Source organism: Scyliorhinus torazame, chromosome 7 (assembly GCF_047496885.1).
Source record: "Scyliorhinus torazame isolate Kashiwa2021f chromosome 7, sScyTor2.1, whole genome shotgun sequence".
Classification (NCBI taxonomy): domain Eukaryota; kingdom Metazoa; phylum Chordata; class Chondrichthyes; order Carcharhiniformes; family Scyliorhinidae; genus Scyliorhinus; species Scyliorhinus torazame.
The window spans coordinates 183,296,819-183,313,605 of record NC_092713.1 but is presented as its reverse complement, the minus strand read 5'-3'; the positions used below and the strand labels follow the sequence as shown (position 1 = coordinate 183,313,605).

The following is a 16,787-nucleotide window of genomic DNA, read 5'->3' as shown; positions in this document are numbered from 1 at the left end:
ACCAATTCAAAGTTCAAACGGACCAGCCATATCAATATTCAGGCTACAAGCATTCACCTCCTGACTTCGCTATCAAAAAGGTTCAAGTCAGGAGTTTGCAATGTGCAAACTGCCTATTGAATTTCCTTAAAGTGCCTCAATTGCTGTCAAGTGCTTTGGGATGTTCTGAGATTGTGTAAAGTGTAAATGTAAGTTCTTTCTTCTTGTAGTTGTCCAGATGAGCATCTGCAGTGATGCCCTGGTACCGCAGTAATAAACCTTCAACAACCCATGACCATTTTCCTTTGTGCCCATCATTGAATCAGATTCCTGAAGTCCTGAACTGCTCTGCATTCCCCATAAAATACAATATTTTCAGGGGTTTACTCACATGGCCCACTGCTAGCAGCCTCTAGCCTCCACTCCTGTGTGGTGAATTTTTCACAGAAATTGCAGTTTTATAGGAACCAGAAATGGGCACCTTAAGAAAGAAAGGGCGGCACGGTAGCACAGTGGTTAGCACTGTTGCTTCACAGCGCCAGGATCCCAGGTTCAATTCCCAGCTTGGGTCACTGTCTGTGTAGAGTCTGTACGTTCTCCCATGTATGTGTGGGTTTCCTCTGGGTGCTCCGGTTTCCTCCTACAAGTCCCGAAAGACGTGCTGTTAGGTAATTTTGACATTCTGAATTCTCCCACTGTGTACCCAAACAGGCGCCGTAATGTGGCGAATAGGAACTTTTCACAGTAACTTCATTGCAGTGTTAATGTAAGCCTACTTGTGACAATAAAGATTATTATTCTTGTTATTATTAGAAAACAAACTGGATTTTCAACCGTTTGATCTCACAAAGACAGCTACCAAACACCACTTACAGCTACCATCATTGTTCTTTAAACAGAACTCCACTGACATAAACCCAAACAAGAGTGCTCCAATCTTCTAAGAGCTACACTTACCACTGTAGCAACAATCTGTCCAATGTGTTCTTTGCCATCTCCCATTATAGTTCACTACTCGGTGCCAACTTTCTACAGCCATGTCCGACCCATAAAGGGGCACACATTTTAGAAATCATTTGTATGGATCTCTTTGAAGAACACACAATGTGCAATAATGTATTGCTGCATACATAATTTCACCGAACAGTCTGGCCATATTTGTATCTTGAGTTTCTCATCAAGCTGATACTACACTCTTAAAATATCTGTCCAACGTTAAAACCCGGAGGAGCTGAAATTTCCAAGAGAAGAATTCTCTCGTCGTCAGGATTCACTTTTCACGCTGTAAGTCCACCCCCGCCAGTGGGTTTCCTGGCGGAGTGGGGTGGTTTCAATGGGAAATCCCATTGACAAGTGTTATGGGCCAGGGTTTAGAGAACCCCAAAGTGTATCATGGAGTTCACGTGACCCACAACTTTTAATAGGTTGTGGTATGGGGAGTACATGGCCCACTCTACAGGTGTGGTACAGCAGAAATGGAAAAGTATTTTTTAAAGCAAAACAATGTTTATTCTATGAACTCAGGTTAACCCTTTTAAAACATACAGTGAACATCTTAGCAACCATTAATTCAAATACAACCCCCAAAGAACACAACACTAAGTAATCCTTTAAGCTTTCTTTTTAACATCCATAAGACTTAAAACACCTTTTACCAGAAGCACACCAGGTTAAGGTCACTACTGTTATTAGTTTTAAATCACCAGGATCGATTTAGTCTTTAGATTACAGAGGGGGACTCTAATACACCTTCTGGCTGTGATTGCAGCTATCCAGCTCTGAAAACGAAACTAAAACACACCCTGCAGCAAACAGCCTAAAACAAGAGTAAAAAGCTGACAGACAGCCCAGCTCCACCCACTCTCTGACATCACTGCAGTAATAAACACCCATTTCTTCAAGGTACTCTCACTACAAATATTTGTATACATACCCATTTATAAACACCCATTTCTTAAAGGTACTCTCACATGACACAAGAGACAGGAGGATAGAATCCAGGTGCTAGAGAGGGGCTCGTGGCCGAAAAATACATGGCTGGGGAACGGGAGAATCCCACCCCAATTTGTTTCAATGAAAGGAAACCCAGCACTCATTGATCTCTGCCCTTCTTCTTAAGGGACATATTAAGGTAGTTAAAGGTGGAAGAACAACCATGCATGATGCTGAAGGTAGAGTCAATCACAATGAAGTGCAGCGAAGGTTTACCAAACTGATTCCTGGCGTGGCAGGACTGAAATATAAGGAGAGAAAGGAATTTTGAAAAATAAGGGGGGGGGGGGTGGTCTCATTGAAACCTATAATATTCTAATAGGATTAGGCAAGGTAGATGCAGGAGGAATGTTCCAGATTGCAGGGCGTCCAGAACCACGGGTCACAGTCTAATGATACAGGGTACACCATTTAGGACTGAGATGAGAAATTTCTTCACCCAGTGAGTGGTGATGCTGCAGAAATCACTGCCACAGAAAGCAGTTGAGTCAAAACATTGTATGTTTTCAAGAAGGAATTAAATATAGCTCTTGGGGTGAAAGGGATCAGAGGATTTTGGGGAAAAGTGGGAACAGGTTGCTGAGTTGAATGATCAGCCATGATCATAATGAATGGAAGGGCAGGCTCGAAGGATCGAATGGCCTCCTCCTGCTCCGATTTTCTAAGTTTCCATGGCATGGTGTTCAATGGATCCTTTATATTGTGTGTGCCTGGGAACTTGTGTTGTGAAATGTTTGAGTGTGTCACTCTGCATGTCAGCAGATTCCACACAGGTTCAAAACCATCAATCAGTGAATGTTTAAAGTGCAATTTGTGCAAAGAAAACTAGCTCCCCTGTCGCTAAATGTTCACAAACTGGAGACTTTCCTGCTGGTTCTCAAAATGAAGTAAATTTGTTAAAAGGATGAAGTAACTGCTTTAATGGAAGTTTGGAGAGATTATCTTTAAGATAAATCTACCTTCCTGCACTTATAAAACTGAAGTGGTTTAAACCCACGTTGGGCTAATCAGTGCAATTATCTAGACTCCCTCACACGGTTTTAAACATTACAGTGTAGAATACTCAGTGTTCTGTAATCATCTATGAAATATAGCAGTCGGTGAAACGTTACATTTAGGCCCCATCCTCACAGTTATCTACCTGTATGTCTTAATTATTGCATAACCCTTCCCTGCCCCACCTCCAGGTCATTGAAGGATTTCTGTCTCAAGTAGATAATCTTTGTTTCCTATGCATTTCTTCTTCTGTTTCTTTCCAGATTTACAGTCCCAAAACTTTCCTTATTAAGTCCATAATCATTCTTTGTTCTTTTGGTTGTGAGAGAAGAGTAAGAACTTGCATTCATATAGCACCTTTTACATCCTCAGGCCATCCTAAAGTGCTATACAGCCAATGAAATACTTTTGAGAGGTAGTCAGCATTGCAATGCTTGCTTATTTCACTTTTCTGACTCTCAGCATTCCCCAGAATAAGAATTGCACAAATTCTACTCGATGAAGTTACATTTTACTGAAAGTAAAACACAACAGATCTGAGTAGAGAGAAGAGCTTGATGTTCCAGGGAGAACCTGCATCAGGCTGGAAAATATAAGCACATAAGTTAATAGATTTAGAAAAAAGAGGAGAAAGAAATATATTCTTAACAGGTTAAACGATTTGCAACTTAATTAAAAGAAAATAAAGAAATTGGTTCAATTATGCAAAACTCCATCTGAGTTGAGCAATTAAAAGACATTAAAGAAACAGAAATAGCCAAGACCCACCATGCAGCACCACTGGGGCATTTTTATTAGTAAAAGGCACTAAATAAATCAAGCTTTTGTTGTTACTATTTATAATATTAATACAGTTTGAGAATATTTCAACAACCTTGAGGTTCTTTATCACAGATTCTAAACACATTTTACCAACTGCGCTTTTTTGACCTCATTTATTCAAAGAACAAAGATCATCACTGATCACTCTATGCAAAGGGTTTATTTCTTCCATTAATTTGAGGAATCGGTTATCAGTGTGACCTTGTGCCTATTGTTCTACTGTAATGGTTTAAACATACTGTAACAAAAAGACAAAACTTATAAAAGAAACTTAAATCAAATTAAAAATGTTGTTTTGGGGGCTGATTGGCACTTTGTCAAAATAGTCAATATCGACTAAATTACTTGTATTACCTTTATCAACCCTCTCCGTTACCTCATCAAATAACTCAATCAACTTAGTTAAACTTGATTTGCCTTCACCAAATCTGTGCTAGCTTTCCTTAATTAATCCATACTTGTTCAAGTTACTGTTACTTTTGTCCTGGTTTATCCTCTCTAAAAGCTTTCCCACACCGAGATTAAACTGACCAGCTTCTAGTTGCTGGATTTATCCTTTTTTCAACAAGGGTTTAACGTTTGCAATTCTCAACCCCTCTGACACAACCCCCTGTATCTAAAGAGGATTGAAAGATTGTGGCCAAACGTTTGAAATTTGCACCATTGCATACCTAAATATCTTCAGATGCATCCCATTTGATCCTGATGATTACTCACAAGCCCAGCATTTATTGCCCACCCCTCTTGAGAAAGTAGTAATGGGGCTTGTTTTGAATAGCAGCACTCTTTGTAGTGAAGGTACTTCTATGGTGCTGTTAAGATTTTGACCAGGAGCTTTAAAGGGTTTGACTTTAAAGGGTTTCCAAATTAATGAGTTATTTGTTAATTAGACTATTTTATTTTGTTGGCTCTTAAAAGTGCGTAATAGACTTATCAGCAAAGTTGGAGCCCAGAGACTAAAAGGGACAATGGCTGACTGAGAGGATACACGGGATAGTTGTTTTTTTGGGCTGCAGGATGGTTTCCCAGAGGTTGGGACTAGGACCAGGTTTTTATTGACAATATATTAATGATCTAGAATTGGTGACAGTACACAATTGCAAAATTTGCAAACGACTTAAAACTTGGACGTATTGTGAACTGTGAGAAGGATAGTGATGGACTTTTGAGATGGCACAGACAGACTGTTTCTAAGATTGCCACTCTCGGGCATGGCTCCTCCCTCACCTCCACAACCTGGGACATTGCATCAAAGAAGGCTGTCCAAAACCCGACAAGTCTGGGGAAGACCCAGAACATGTGGGGCCTCCCTGGCATCATTCACACATGTACTCCACCTCCGGGAAGGACCCATTCATTCGGGTTTTGGATTAGTTTGAATGATCGATTCTCTCCTCACTCTCTCTGTGCACCACTTTGAACTGCATGAGGCTTAGCTTTGCGCAGGAGGAGGTGGAGTTGGCCCTGCTCAGTGCATCGTTTCAGAGTTCCCACACTACTTCCGTCTCTATTTTGTCCTCCCATTTCTGTCTCCCCTCTGTCTAGTGGTGTCCTTGCCCTTTCTAACAGTTGTCCGTAAATGTCCCCAAAGTTCCCAATCTCCATACCGTCCACCTCCAGCAGTTCCCCCATCGTGTCTCTCAGGGCCCTAGGGCACCTCGTTGTCTCCTAACAGAGAAAGTTTTTGATCTGTAAATGTCACAGCTGCTGTCCGTTAGGTAGCTCCAGTTTTTCCATTAGCCCGTCTAGGGTTGCAAGTCTGTCCTCCATATAAAAGTCCCTAATCGTTAGCATCCCCCCGTCATGTCTCCACTTCTTAAAGGTGGTGTCTAGAATGGCTGGTGGGAATTTGTGGTTACTGCAGATGTGGGCTGTCATGTTTGGTACACTGGTCTAACACTGGCTGCAACTGAATGCAGCTTAGATCAGAAAGATACTCCAGACCTTGAAGTTAGTTCAATCAGGTTTATTGAACTAATATGCACAGTTATCACAGTTCTCTGTGAGTTCGACTCTCTGCTAACTTAAGTGTGGTTACTCTGACTGACTGAACCAGACTAGCTCTTAGCCACGTGGTGGGGGGGGGGGGGGGTGAGATTGTAACAACACCCTTGACTGACTCTCTAGATGTTCATCAGTGGAAAGAGGTGGAGTGTGAGTGCCTCGTGTCTTTTATAGTCAGATCCCACCCCTGAGTGTCATGCCTGCTTATTGGTCATGTCCTGTTCTCTGTGTCCATTCGCTGCTTGTCTGTATATCATTATGCGTGTGTCTGCATATCATGACATCTCCCCTTTTTAAAAAACGTTTGGATGACATATGTGAACGTGTTTACAAGAATAGGCCAATATTAACATATATACAGTAAGCGGATGTGAACATATGTACATGTGAAAAAAGCTGTCTAATGCGAGAACACAGAATATAGGAAATAGAACAAATGTTCATAAGTCCAGTCTCTGTGGCTTGTGTCTGATCCTGGTCGACCGCCGGAGAGGTGGTGGTGGGGACGAGAGCGCCTTGATGGGCGGGATTGAAGCCTGACTGGTGGCCTCGTGAGTCGAGGTATCAGGAGGTGGCAAAACAACAGAAGGAAATGGAGAAGAATGTGGTTGCGGGCAGGCAACTTTGCCCGTCTGTTTCGTCGCACAACAGAACCATCAGCCAGACGCACAACATACGAGCGGGGGGCAGCCTGTCGAACAACGACAGCTGGAGCCGACCAGCCTCCAACAGGGATCTTGACCCGAACAGTGTCTGACGGGGATAACACGGGCAAATCGGTGGCATGAGCATCATAGCCTGTTTTTGCCGGTCTTGGAGTTGCTGCACCTTCTGCAGCACCGGGAGGTGATCCAGGTTGGGCACGTGTATGGCTGGAAGTGTCGTTCGCAGGTCCCTGTTCATCAGGAGTTGAGCCAGCGACATGCCAGTGGACAGTGGGGTCGCCCTGTACGCAAGCAGCGCAAGGTGAATGTCAGACGCACAATCCGCGGCCTTGCAGATGAGCTGCTTCACTATGTGCACCCCTTTCTCAACTTTTCCGTTTGACTGCGGATAGTGTGGGCTGGAAGTGACGTGTTTGAACTGATACGACTGGGCAAACAGAGCCCATTCATGGCTGCTGAAGCACGGGCCATTGTCACTCATGACAGTGAGTGGGATACCATGCCTGGAGAATGTCTCCTCACAGGCCTTGATGGCGGTCCGAGATGTGAGGTCTGAGAGCTTCACGACTTCAGGGTAATTAGAAAAGTAATCAATAATTAACACGTAATCACGACCATTTGTATGAAAGAGGTCGATGCCAACCTTGGACCACGGAGAGCTTTCGATTTCATGCTGCTGAAGTGACTCCTTACTCTGCGCTGGCTGGAAGCGTTGACAGGTCGCACAGTTAAGGACCATGTTCGCGATGTCCTGACTGATCCCGGGCCAGTAGACAGCCTGCCTGGCTCTGCGTCTGCACTTTTCCACACCCTGGTGGCCCTCATGGATTTGACGGAGCACCAAGCTCTGGAGACTGTGTGGAATTACCATCCGGTCCAGTTTCAGGAGGATACCATCAACCACCGTCAGGTCGTCCTTTACATTGAAAGATTGAGGGCACTGTCCTTCTTGCCAGCCATTGGCTAGGTGTTGCATAACACGCTGCAAGAGGGGGTCAATGGCTGTACCCTCACGGATACAAATCACCTTCTCATCAGACGCCGGGAGGGTGCTAGCACACAGCTGCACCTGTGACTCAATTTGCCGGATGACGTTCAGTGGTTCACTAGGCACGGTGATGGAGCGGGACAGTAAATCGGCAATGATGAGCTCCTTGCCAGGCGTGGAGACCAGGTCAAAGTCGTAACTTCTGAGTTTGAGGAGGATGCGCTGCAACCGAAGCGTCATGTCGGTCAGGTCCTTGTGGATAATGTGGACCAGGGGATTGTGATCCGTCTCGACTGTGAATGTCGGCAGGCTGTAGACATAGTCGTGAAACTTGAGAATGCCAGTGAGAAGGCACAGGCATTCCTTCTCGATTTGTGCATACCTTTGTTCGGTGGGCGTCATTGCCCTTGATGCGTAGGCAACCGGTGCCCAGGATGAGGTGTCATCGCGTTGCAGCAGGACCGCACCGATGCCATCCTGGCTCGCATCTGTCGAGATTTTTGTTTCCCTGTCTGGGTCGAAAAATGCCAATTTGGGTGCAGTGGTGAGCTTGGCTTTCAGCTCCACCCACTCTGCCTGATGGGCCGCCTTCCACTCAAAAGGCAGTGGACTTCTTCACGGGGTTTCGTAGGGCCGTGGTGTGTGAGGCCATGTTTGGGATGAACTTGCCCAGAAAATTGACCATGCCCGGGAAGCGCAATACCGCCTTCTTGTCTTCCGGGACCTTCATGGCTGCGATGGCCTTGATCTTGTCTGTGTCGGGGCATACGTCCTGCTGAGAGATCTGGTCTCCTAGGAACTTGAGTGTCAAAATGCCAAAGCAACATTTGGCCCTGTTCAGCTTCAGGCCATTGGCGTGGACATGGCGGAATACCTGCTGGAGACAGGAAACATGCTCCTCAGACGCCGTGGACCATATAATGACGTCGTCCACGTACACACAAACCCCTTCAATGCCCTCCATCATATGCTCCATGATGCGATGAAATATCTCCGATGCTGAGACGCTGCCAAACGGCATACGGTTATAGCAGTACCTGCCAAACAGTGTGTTGAAGGTGCAGAGCCTTCTGCTGGACTCATCCAGCTGGATTTGCCAGAATCCATGTGACACATCTAACTTCGTGAAAAACTGTGCATGTGCCATCTCACTGGTGAGTTCCTTCCGCTTCGGGATGGGGTAGTGTTCACGCAATATATTCTGGTTGAGATCCTTGGGATCAATGCAGATGCGCAGGTCTCCAGAGGGTGTTTTAACCAACAACATCGAACTGACCCAGTCAGTCGGTTCGGTTACCCTGGAAATGATACCCTGCTGCTGCAGCTCCTTGAGCTGTTCCTTCAGGCGCTCCTTCAGCGGAGCCGGGACACGGCGTGGTGCATGGACCACTGGCTTGGCATTAGGTTGCAGTAGGATCTTGTACTGATATGGCAAAGTGTCCATCCCGTCAAACACATCTGGATACTGAGCGAGGATGTCGTCAATGCCAGCTTGAAGATCCACGTTGGAGGATGTTGTTGAATAAACCCGCTGCACCAGGTTTAGCTTTTTGCAGGCATGCGCGCCCAGTAGGGATGCCCTGTCCGGCTTGACAGTTTCAAACCTTAGCCATGCATGGGTGCTCCGGTTGGAGACGAGTAGATGGCAGGACCCCAGTGCCGTGAGGCATTACCGTTATAGCCCAGGAGCTGGCAGGCTGCTGGAAGGACCTTGGGGGGCTTCTTGATGCGTTTGAAGTCTGCCTGTGAGAGGAGGTTGGCAGAAGCACCTGTGTCCAACTTGAGCTGGATGGAGCAGCGGTTGACATGCATCACCGCACGCCATTCGTCCTCCGAATCCACAACGAGGATGGACCGAATGCGAGATGAGTTAGGTGTGGCATGTTCACGTGTGGTAATGATGCCCACTCGGTAAACGGACTCCAGGCACTCGCCCTCTGGATCCGTTGTACTGCCAGGATCAGAATCCTGTAATCGTCGTTGCACATTCTGGACGCGCTGTTGTCAGAATTGGAAGCGCTGGCCTCTGACTGGTGGTGCAGACCTGCACAAGGCTGCATAGTGTCCAGGCTTCCCGCAGTTTAAACATCGCCTGCCTCTTGCAGGGCAGTGTCCTTTTAAGTGGGCGTTGCCACAGTTCGGGCACATCATGACGTTGGCATCGTGATGCGGTGTACGTCGTCGCACATGCGCAGTGCGGTCGGCAGGTGTCTGCACCTATACAGTGTGGGTATCCGCCGCTTCGTTATCCCGTTCGCATTGTGCATGCGTGGGGCTCCGGTAAAAGTGCGCAAGATGCCCGCTGTCGTCAATGCTGAGGCGCTGCATCCGGGAGATGGCCTGCACACTCACTGCCTCATGGGAGGCAAGTTTCTAATTTTCAGCCGATTTGTATTGGGAATACCGATTTTTTGCATGCTCGTGCACTGTACATGTTTCAATCGCAACTGGCAGGGTCATATGCTTGACTTTTAAGAGCTGCTCTCTCAGAGGTGTACAGTCCCCAGTAGAAGACCTCAAATGCTTGGTTGACCTTTTTTGATTTGGCTACCTGTCTGCCTCTGCTGTCCTTTAGCTGTGCTATTTCCCTCGTGACTACCTGCTTTCTCAGCTGGTGAGCCAGCAGGCAGCTAGCCTTCTCTCCGTGCTCATAAAAGGTCCCCAATGTCTGGCGGAGTTAGTGCACTGCCTTCCTGGTGGTTAGCAGGTTAAAGCTCATTTGTAGTTTTTTCCTCTCCGCCAGCAGCTCTACAGTCAGGGCCTCAGAGTACCTTCTGTTGACCTCCAGGATGGAGTAGATCAGCCGCCATCTCTTCCCTATCCCTACGTGCCTTGTAGACTATAATCACCCCCCTAATCACCTCCTTCAGTACATCCCAGAATGTGTAAGGTGAGACTTCCCCATTCTGGTTGTTAGTGATGCCTATGGCGTGTGGTGTTTTCTGGCAGAAGACCTTGTTGGCAAAGAGGTCGGTGTCCAACCTCCATGTAAGAAGAACGGAGGTGACTATCGCGGAGTATTCCACTCTTACTGTGTCTGGAAGTAGCGATTTCCCCACTGCAAAGAAGTCGATACGGGTGTATACCCTGTACACTGGTGAAAAGAATGAGAATTCCTCTCACCAGGGTGGAGGATGGGTCCACTGCCCCCAGCTGCTTCATGAATGCTCCCAATGCATCCCTAGCCATGCCTGTCTTTTTCCCCATTCTGGGGTTTGATCGGTTTGTCAATGGGTCCTGTACACAGTTAAAGTCCCCTCCCATAATCAGTTGGTGTGTGTCCATGTCAGGGATCCATGTCGTCCCAGTTGGGCACGTTACCAGGACTACCGGTGCCCCGTTGAGGGCACCATTGACCATGACGTACCGTCCCAGTGGGTCTGTGACCGTCTGTCGCCATGAACACCGTCCTCTTACTAATCAGGATAGCTACCCCCCTAGCCCTCATACCGTAACATGAATGGTAGGTCTGTCCCACCCAGACCTTCCGTAGCAGCAGCGGCCGGCCCTGCTCCCTCAGGTGTGTCTCTTGAAGGAAGACAATGTCGGCTTTCAAACTGCTCAAATGGGCGAAGACTCTGAATTTTTTCACTGGGCCGCTAAGTCCCCTAACATTCCAGGTGATAATCCTGGGTGTGTTTGTTTTGTCCCACCATTCCTGCGGCATCAACCATACTTACCAGGGACCTGGCCCCTGTACTCTGGATTTTCCCTTTGTCCAGGGGCACCCAAAATGGCCGCCAACTGTGTTTACACCACATGGGTGCGCCCCTGCACTCCGGGGTCTCCCTTTGTCCAGGGGCCCTCCAAAGTGGCTGCTTGCGGCGCTATCTTGTTCCTTCACCTTACCTGCTGAAGCCAATCTGAGAATCATCCCTTTCTTATCCTTGTATTCCCCTTGAGTTCCCCCTTCCCCCCTCTGTCCCCCCTGCTACAACTCCTCCTTCGACCGTGTCTCCCCGTCCTATCTCCCCCTTACAGACCTTATTCCTGCCCCCGTGGCCCCCTTTGCTTTCATTCTTCCTAGCGCTAGCTTTCCCTGCTCATGTTGCGGCCCCCCTCCCCGGGCTGATTTTACCTGTTTCCCATGCCCGCTAAATATCTGTTCTCTCTGTCTTTTCCTCATCCTCTCCCGCGTTCCACAGCCTCGCCCTTCCCTGTGGTCTGACATTTCTGTTCAAAGCGAGCACGACAGTCCCGTACAAACATAGTGTGCGTCCATCATAATTATGTTTTGTTCCTCTCTTTCCTCCTCTGCTTCGCCCTCGGCGCTGCCTTGCCTGTCCCTTGTCCAAGCTGTTCGCCTGACCAAACTCGTCTGCCTCCGCCAGGGTGTTGAAATAATGTTCCTTGTTCTGGAACGTTACCCAGGGCCTGGCTGGGAACAGCATTCCAAATTTCACTCCGGTCTTGCACATGGCCGATTTCGCCTTGTTGAACCCGGCCTTGTGCTTTGCCAGGTCTGCCCAGTGTTCTGGTAGACCCGGATTGTATGTCCTTCCCAGCTGCTCGTCTTCGTCTGCCTTGCCCACCGCAGGATCTTCTCACGATCCTGGTAACGATGCAGTTTCGCAATTATCACCCTTGGTTGTTCCCCCGCTTTGGGCTTCGATTGGAGCGATCTGTGTGCCTTGTCGATCCCTGGTAGATTGGGGAGGTTGTCCCTCCCGACTAGGTTGCCCAGCATCTGGGCCTCATAGCTCGTCGGGTCCCTGCCCTCGATCCTCTCTGGCAAACCCTCGATTCGGATATTCTGCCCTCGGGACCTATTCTCCTGGTCCTTGACCTCCCCTTCAAGCTCCCCTGGATCACCACAAATCTTTTGATTTCGGCCTCCAGAGCAACAACATGTCGCTCTGGTCGGTCAGCGCCTTTTCCAGCTCGAGGATCGTGTTTACCTGAGATTCCAACTTCTTCCCCAGAGCCTATAATTTCTTCCCCAGTCCATCGATCGCTGTCATTGCCACCTTGACCGCCACCATGAATTTCCACATTTATTGCCTCCCTCATCGCCATCAGTCATGAACGTCTCCCATCCATCGTCAGGTGGGGGGTAGGGAGGTCGTTGTTCAGGAGGTCGGTCTCTCTCTCTCCGGGGGGGCAGGGACCCCACGCCTTGTGGGTCCGTCGACTCGTCCACCCGCTGCTGGGGCCTTTTCCTCCGCTCCTGCCATCTCTGTGGTCTCTCCAGCTCCTGTTTGCTGGCATGACGATTCTATCCTTTCCCTTTCTTTTTTAAAAAAAATATATTTTATTCAAGATTTTTTGGCCAAACATAACAGTACGTAGTGTTTCTTTTAAACAACAATAAAGCAATATAAATAACAGTGGCCAGTTTTACACAAATAAATAAATAATATATGAACAGAAACAAAAACCAAACTAAATGGCAACTGCCTTGTCAAAAATAAATACTCTCCAAAGATACAATCCAACAGTCCAATATACATTACCTAAAACAAGTGCCTATACATATACAATAACATCCCTGAGAGTCCGTCCGATTCCCCCCCTCCCCCCTGGGTTGCTGCTGTTGTCTTCTTCTTTTCCATTCCCTCTATATTTCTGTGAGGTAGTCGATGAACGGTTGCCACCGCCTGGTGAACCCTTGAGCCGAACCCCTTAGTACGAACTTAATCCGTTCTAACTTTATAAACCCTGCCATGTCGTTTATCCAGGTCTCCACGCCCGGGGGTTTGGCTTCCTTCCACATTAACAGTATCCTGCGCCGGGCTACTAGGGACGCAAAGGCCAAAACATCAGCCTCTCTCGCCTCCTGCACTCCCGGCTCTTCTGCAACCCCAAATATAGCCAACCCCCAGCTTGGTTCGACCTGGACCCCCACCACCTTCGAAAGCACCTTTGCCACCCCCACCCAAAACCCCTGTAGTGCCGGGCATGACCAGAACATGTGGGTGTGATTCGCTGGGCTTCTCGAGCATCTCGCACACCTATCCTCCACCCCAAAAAATTTACTGAGCCGTACTCCAGTCATATGCGTCCTGTGTAACACCTTAAATTGTATCAGGCTTAGCCTGGCACACGAGGACGATGAGTTTACCCTACGTAGGGCATCAGCCCACAGCCCCTCCTCAATCTCCTCCCCCAGCTCTTCTTCCCATTTCCCTTTCAGCTCATCTACCATGATCTCCCCCTCGTCCCTCATTTCCCTATATATGTCCGACACCTTACCATCCCCCACCCATGTCTCTGAGATACTCTATCCTGCACCTCCTGCATCGGGAGCTGCGGGAATTCCCTCACCTGTTGCCTCGCAAAAGCCCTCAGTTGCATATACCGAAATGCATTCCCTTGGGGCAACCCATATTTTTCCGTCAGCGCTCCCAGACTCGCAAACGTCCCATCTACGAATAGATCTCTCAATTGTGCGACCCCTGCTCTTTGCCATGCTCCAAATCCCCCATCCATTCTCCCCGGAACAAACCTATGGTTATTTCTTATCGGGGACCGCACCGAGGCTCCCGTCTTTCCCCTATGCCGTCTCCACTGCCCCCAAATTTTCAATGTAGCCACCACCACCGGGCTTGTGGTGTATTTCTTCGGTGAGAACGGCAACGGTGCCGTCACCATAGCTTGTAGGCTAGTCCCCCTGCAGGACGCCCTCTGCAATCTCTTCCACGCCGCTCCCTCCTCTTCTCCCATCCACTTACTCACCATTGAAATATTGGCGGCCCAGTAGTACTCACTTCGGCTCGGTAGTGCCAGCCCCCCCCCTGTCCCTACTACGCTGCAAAATTCCCCTCCTCACTCTCGGGGTCTTCCCGGCCCACACAAAACTCATAATACTCTTCTCGATTCTTTTGAAAAAAGCCTTCGTGACCACCACCGGGAGGCACTGAAACACAAAAAGGAATCTCGGGAGGACCACCATTTTAACCGCCTGCACCCTACCTGCCAGTGACAGGGATACCATGTCCCATCTCTTAAAGTCCTCCTCCATCTGTTCCACCAACCGCGTTAAATTAAGCCTATGTAATGTACCCCAATTCTTGGCTATCTGGATCCCCAAGTACCGAAAGTCCCTTGTTACCTTCCTCAACGGTAAATCCTCTATTTCTCTGCTCTGCTCCCCTGGATGCACCACAAACAACTCACTTTTCCCCATGTTCAATTTATACCCTGAAAAATCCCCAAACTCCCCAACTATCCGCATTATCTCTGGCATCCCCTCCGCCGGGTCCGCCACATATAGCAACAAATCATCCGCATACAGAGATACCCGGTGTTCTTCTCCTCCCCTGAGTACTCCCCTCCACTTCCTGGAACCCCTCAATGCTATGGCCAGGGGCTCAATCGCCAGTGCAAACAATAACGGGGATCGAGGACATCCCTGCCTCGTCCCTCTATGGAGCCGAAAATAATCAGACCCCCGTCCATTCGTGACCACGCTCGCCATCGGGGCCCTATACAGCAACTGTACCCATCTGATATACCCATCTCCAAAGCCAAATCTCCTCAGCACCTCCCACAAATAATCCCACTCCACTCTATCAAGTGCTTTCTCGGCATCCATCGCCACCACTATCTCCGCTTCCCCCTCTGGTGGGGGCATCATCATTACCCCTAGCAGCCTCCGTATATTTGTATTCAGCTGTCTCCCCTTCACAAACCCAGTTTGGTCCTCATGAACCACCCCCGGGACACAATCCTCTATCCTCGTTGCCATTACCTTGGCCAGAATCTTAGCGTCCACATTCAGGAGGGAAATAGGCCTATAGGACCCGCATTGCAGCGGGTCTTTTTCCTTCTTTAGGAGGAGCGATATCGTTGCCTCTGACATAGTCGGGGGCAGCTGCCCCCTTTCCCTCGCCTCATTAAAGGTTCTCATCAGTAGCGGGGCCAGCAAGTCCATATATTTCCTATAGAATTCAACTGGGAATCCGTCTGGTCCCAGGGCCTTCTCCGCCTGCATGCTCCCAATCCCTTTCACTACTTCCTCCGTCTCAATCTGTGCTCCCAGTCCCGCCCTCTCCTGCTCCTCCACCTTAGGAAATTCCAGCTGATCCAGAAAGCACATCATTCTCTCCTTCCCATCCGGGGGCTGAGCTTCATATAATCTTTCATAAAATGCCTTGAACACTCCATTCACTCTCTCCGCTCCCCGCTCCATCTCTTCCTCCTCATCTCTCACCCCCCCTATCTCCCTCGCTGCTCCCCTTTTCCTCAGTTGGTGGGCCAGCAACCTGCTCGCCTTCTCCCCATATTCGTACTGTACACCCTGTGCCTTCCTCCATTGTGCCTCTGCATTACCCGTAGTCAACAAGTCAAATTCTAGATGTAGCCTTTGCCTTTCCCTGTACAGTCCCTCCTCCGGTGCCTCCGCATATTGTCTGTCCACCCTCAGAAGTTCTTTCAACAAACGCTCCCTTTCCCTTCCCTCCTGCTTTCCTTTATGTGCCCTAATAGATATCAGCTCCCCTCTAACCACTGCCTTCAGACCACTCCCACCTGAACCTCCCCATTATCATTGAGTTCCAAGTACCTTTCAATACACCCCCTCACCCTTAAACACACCCCCTCATCTGCCAATAATCCGATGTCCATTCTCCAGGGTGGACGCTGTTCTTTTTCCTCCCCTATCTCCAGGTCCACCCAATGTGGAGCGTGATCCAAAATAGCTATAGCCGTGTACTCCGTCCCCGTCACCTTCGGGATCAGTGCCCTTCCCAAAACAAAAAAGTCTATCCGTGAATAAACTTTGTGGACATAGGAGAAAAACGAAAACTCCTTACTCCTAGGTCTACTAAATCTCCAGGGGTCTACTCCTCCCATCTGCTCCATAAAGTCCTTAAGCACCCTAGCTGCAGCCGGCCTCCTTCCGGTCCTGGACCTCGATCTGTCCAGCCCTGGGTCCAGCACCATATTAAAATCTCCACCCATTACCAACTTCCCCACCTCTCGGTCCGGGATACGTCCTAACATACGCCTCATAAAGTTGGCATCATCCCAGTTCGGGGCATATACGTTCACTAAGACCACCGCCTCCCCTTGCAATTTGCCACTCACCATCACGTATCTGCCCCCACTATCCGCCACTATGGTCTTTGCCTCAAACATTACCCACTTCCCCACTAGTATAGCCACCCCCCTGTTTTTTGCGTCTAGCCCGAATGAAACACCTGCTCCACCCATCCTTTGCGTAGTCTGACCTGGTCTATCAGTTTCAGATGCGTCTCCTGCAGCATAACCACATCTGCCTTAAGTTTCTTAAGGTGTGCGAGTACCCGTGCCCTCTTTATCGGCCCGTTCAGCCCTCTCACGTTCCACGTGATCAGCCGGGTTGGGGGGCTCTTTACCCCCCCCCCCCCCCTTGTCGACAA

The 16,787-nt window shown here is 48.7% G+C and overlaps 1 protein-coding gene across 1 annotated transcript in view; it reads right to left on the bottom strand.

Annotated features, from left to right (window-relative positions):
- LOC140427374 (ran-binding protein 17-like) overlaps positions 1-16,787 on the bottom strand; it is a 1,937,807-nt gene that overhangs the window by 701,874 nt on the left and 1,219,146 nt on the right. The gene's annotated exons all lie outside the window — the stretch shown is intronic.